Below are 5,363 nucleotides of genomic sequence, written 5' to 3' on the forward strand. Positions count from 1 at the left end.
ACACACACACACACACACACACACACACACATAAACAGATACACCATTACTCCCAAAAAAGGCAGGTTTTTTTTAGATATAAGGATCAAGTTGTGTGCAGTCCCCTGTGTCTCATGTCAAACTGCAATGCCAGGCTTTCAGAAAGCATGTAGGCAGCATCTGTAAGGTCAATCTTCATGAGCAATCCTACACACACACTCACGCACACACACAAACACTCATGCGCGCACACACGCACACACACACACACACAATTTTGAAAAATCCTGCAACCTGTACAGCCTCACACCAAGTCAGAGCACATTTCATGCAGTTATATAGTACTTGATTATTAGTAAATACACAAAGACAAGTTGCAGATGCATACAGTGCGTTCCACATGGTGCACCACTGGGCCGTCCTGGTGGAATGGTGGAAGAAGTATTTAGTTCCTTTACTTAAGTAAAAGTAGCATTGGATGTGTGAAAATACTCTGTTACAAGTGAACATCCTTCATTTAAAATCTTACTAAAGGAAAATTAAGGTTTAAGTATGCATAATATCATATTAGTGGATTATTATAACTGATGAAATAATGCACATGCAGCATTTGAATGTTGTTTATCTGCTGTAAACTGTCTAATGATGCCAAATATGCCTGAAAAACCTAAAACTACAGCCTAAAACTAAAATTATAATTGCATTAACTACAGTATATCATCTCATACTTATCATACACTCAGTGACCGCCGTACAATTAAACTCATTTCTCATAATAATACCAACAAGTGTACAGTTGAGAACTAAAGAAGAAATAAAAGAAATCTTCACTTCATCTTTTCCACACCCACGCACACACACACCCACGCACACACACACACAATCGCACACACACACACAGTGATTCACTGCGACACTCTGAGATGTGTAACCTATACAGTGCGTCGGGGTCAACAGTTGAGACAAAGTGTTGTATTACTCTTCTCATAACTGCAGGTGAGAAAAGAAAAAAGCTGCAAACCACGAGCACCAATGTGGGTTGTCACAACATTGTCTAAATGTCAATGTGCCAAAGCTTGGTATTCAGGGTTTGGATTATTTTGATGGAAAGGCACACTGTTTAAACACAATAAAAACTATTACTTCTATAATAATACTACTGTAATTTTCCATTTCTGATCATTATGTGTTGTGAATACAAAACACAGACAGGGAAAATGTCAGTTTAGATGTCACTCAATGATGTGTGACTGCAGGGCCATCAGAAAAAAAAGCCCAATTGCATTGCCATGATACACCATGAATCTACTACTGAAGTCCTGAGTCAAAGACGTGTCATGACACAAAAATGTTGTCAAGTCTTACTTTGTCAGAAATACTTGTGTTTATTCAATCCTGAATTAACTCCAATTTTTTAAACGCGAATTAAAAATGAGTTATACAACTTATAATTTAGTTTTTTTGCTTGTGTAATTGATGATGTGACTATTACTGTAAGCAAAAAGTATACCGTGTCATGAACAGACAGAAATAACAAATTCTACTGTGGAGAAAAAGAATTACAATTATACTAATATAATATTATGTATGTATATATTATTAATATAACAAATTATTAAAAACATGGAAATACCAAGTGCTGTGTGTGTGTGTGTCAATAATGTCATTTACTATTCATAAAACAATTCCATTTTAGTTTCTTCACATTTTGAAATAGGGCTTTTTATAGCATCATAATATGAAGGGCTGAATGATGTGACCACAATCTAAAGCAGGGATTCTCCAAGATGGGTCTGTGGCACTTTTCCAGGGGGTCTGTGAGAAGTTTAAAGATTCATTCACAATAATTATAATGATGTAAAAAAGTGTTTTATGAATATTTTATCTTTTGTCTATAATAGTTTAAAAATTATATTCTAATCTAACAAATCTATAACTCCTACAATCTGCAAACATGTTAAATACATGACTAATATCTTTCTAATATATTTCACATGTGTCGTTCTCATATCTGAGACCACAGAAGTGTAAAAAATAGGCTTTGTCAAATTATTACAAAGGAATATTCTTGTAAGGGGTCCCTGGCTGAAAAAAATTAAAAACCTTTGATCTAAAGACCATAAATGATCTATTCTTTATCCTAATTATTCATGAATTATACTCCATCTGATACGCTCTTTAATGGAGTCAAGGCAGACCAGCTTTTGTGACCTTTCTTTTGTGTGCATGCAAAAGAAATCCCTAATTACAGACATCAGCACACTATAATTCTACTCTCACACATAATAGCAAGGTATGACTCTGTACAACAAATGACAATGCTGGGCATGCACAGGGTCATCAGGAAGTAAGATGGACACAGTTTTAATTTTTTATCTCAATAGTCAGATGTTCTGATGCATGCTTTCTTCATGAATGTGAAGGGATTCTGTACAATAGGTCTGTACAGTCGAAACAGTTTGGTGTGATTCAGTTAGCTAAAAGGGACATTGTAGTTTAACAGTGCTGGGAATAGATAGTTCTATAATAATGTATGAAAAGATGTAAAGAGGATAATAGTTTAGTAATGTGAAAATCTTTTAACATGTAAATAAAATCTGACATTGAAAAATGTGTTTCAGGAATTACTGTGTCACCAAAATGAACAGTTTGGCATGGAAAGTGTAAATCCTTTAATTTTACAATAATCCAATTTGCTTGCCAGCATGTGGCCCAATAGAAACTCAAAATACTTATCAAAGCGAACAGAAATGAACCTGTTCTCATTGTTGGATATTGTCACCTGTCCATGATATCCGTGTTATTATTGTGACTAAAATATGTCTTTTGTCACACGTTTCTTCATCCTATTTGGCTGATGGGTAATAGCGCACAATGTCATCGAAACCAGAATTCTGGAGGGATGCCCAAATATCACAATCATGAGTATTACACCCACAGTTGCAAGCTGTCCTCAGTCACATCTTTCCTCCAGCCTTTTTTTATGTTGTCATTGTCACTTGGGAGTAATTACTAGATATGTTCCTGACAAGCTTGGACTTGCAGAATACTTTGGAAAAGCCTGCTCTTCCACTGAACTTTATAACGTGTTAACATTCCACAAGTTGGAGTACATCCTCACAGAGAAGTGACTTCCTGTTGCGTGGTGCAGTATAGTAATGAATACATCCCCTTTCATTCCCTGTTCCTATCTAACATACATGCATTCTTTAGTCATTACAAATCCTGGTCTGTTTGGTTTTTAAAACAGGCCTGGCAGTTATTAAACACACACTGCCATGCTTGTCGCTAACGTTCATGCATTCCTCTAGAGATGGAGGCCGGCGCCCACGCATCACAAGTAACTGAAGACAAAAACTAAGATAGATTGTTAAGAAAGTAGTTATAAAATATATCTTCTTTCACAGTAGGGTGTCGAGAAGAATTTTGCTTTTGGTGGGTTGAAAAAAGTAGCTGAAGGTGAGAAATGTATATTATAGGAAGCATTAGCTCAGTCTCTTGTACATTAGAGGTTACAGAAGCACTTGGCAACTTGATGCCAGAAGTGTAAAAGTTCAACAAGATCTCAATTTGTAAATTACGTTTTATTATTAATATGTCAATTATGTTACTCATAGTGGCTATTTGTAACTTTCAGTTTGTGGTGATTTTAGCGGCCCCTTTGGACAAAAGTAGTTGTGTTTTTACCACGCCCACTGTCGTAAAGGTCTTTTGTTTATCGTGCTGCATCGCCCACTGTATTACTGAGTTAGCGTTACAGGGAGGTCATATACACACACACGGACTAAAAGGAATTAAACGTCACCATTATATAGAAGGGGGGACGTAATTTCATTTTGGCCACTGACGTACAAACACTGTAAAGCCATTTTGTAAATGAAACAGACATATAACATACCTGAGGGACAATTTTGGGTTAGTTTTATATAATATACAATCCCGTAATTGTCTCCATCTGTTAAAATATAACTTCTAAAATAACATTACAATGCAATTAGGCCTATCAAAAGAAATCTTCTGCTTCCTTTAACCTTGCTTAAAAGGCTGGATACTAACACAGGCTTTCCGGTGTTACAAAGAAATCTGTGACCCATCAGAATGTGTTACTGTAGCACCGGCTACCTGCCGCAAATCTTTTTGTGACTGCATGAGAAAAAACGGACCCGGGCAGAGGCCTTAATAAAAACTATATAAAAAGTGTTCTAGTGTTCTTTTCACTGTTAGTCTTGTTTGCTGTTACCGGTCCATTAAGACCATTGTATGAAAAATGACATTTAGAAACATTAAAAAGTTACATGTAGTCACGTTAACATGCTGCAAAACGTAAAAATGTCATCATGGGCTCTGGGAAACTGGGATGGACATTAACTGACATTTTGTAAATGATTGTTGATTAGTCAAGATAATAATAAGTGGATTCATTGATAATAATAATACAAATGTTGGGTAGGGTAAAACAATTAGTAGATTAATCATTTAGTCAATCGACAAAAGAAGTGCAGCAAGCCATGCAACACCATAAAACTGCACATGACTGCAACACGTGACTGTTCTAATCAAGGTAGCGGTCACAGTTTAGTAGTAGTAGTAGGTAACGTTGTGAAACTAAACTAGTTAAATTTAGGAAACAAGAATACTTAGTTAGGTTTAGAAAACCTCAAGGATTGGCTTAAAATGAGTCACGTAAAACTGCTACAATGGAATTAGGTCCATAAAAGTCAGTAAGCCTATTTAAAAATCAAATGGGACACAAACCTCCTTGACTCCTGAGTAAAAGTCCTGTGTTTGTTTGAGCCATTAACCACCTCAACCTGCCTCCTTACGCAGATTTTGGTGCTCTCATACATTGTCACCCCACTCCAGCCACGAGTGGTCGCAGACTAACAAGAAATGTGTATGTCAGCTGCTTGCACAATCGACCTATACAGTCGTTTTCTGGGTGAGGAAATTATGGAAGAATCAGTTACTATTCTGAAAGCTAATGAATTATTTCTATACAATTCTAAAATTTTACATGATGGACACGACATTTTAAGAAAGTAGTGGACTAAGGCTATGTGGGAGAAGGGCGGAAAAAAGGGCATCAGCACACAGGATCTTTTCAAGCAAGTAACGCATGAATCATTTTCTCCACTGGAAGTGCAACTTTATCACATTTTCTTGCACACTGAGCAAGCCACCGTAGAGTACACACACTTTAGCATGTCATAGGATCTACCGTAGAGGCATACAGGAGGGCATTTTTTGATTGCTGTGTTTGCTCCTTCCATTCTTTTATCTACACATCCATCCACACATCAGCCTACTATCCATTCATACATCCTCCTCAGGGCCGTCAAAGCTGTCTTAAAGGACACACACACACACACACACACACACACACA

The sequence above is a fragment of the Etheostoma spectabile genome, chromosome 20 (assembly GCF_008692095.1).
Source record: "Etheostoma spectabile isolate EspeVRDwgs_2016 chromosome 20, UIUC_Espe_1.0, whole genome shotgun sequence".
NCBI classification, from domain to species: Eukaryota; Metazoa; Chordata; class Actinopteri; order Perciformes; family Percidae; genus Etheostoma; species Etheostoma spectabile.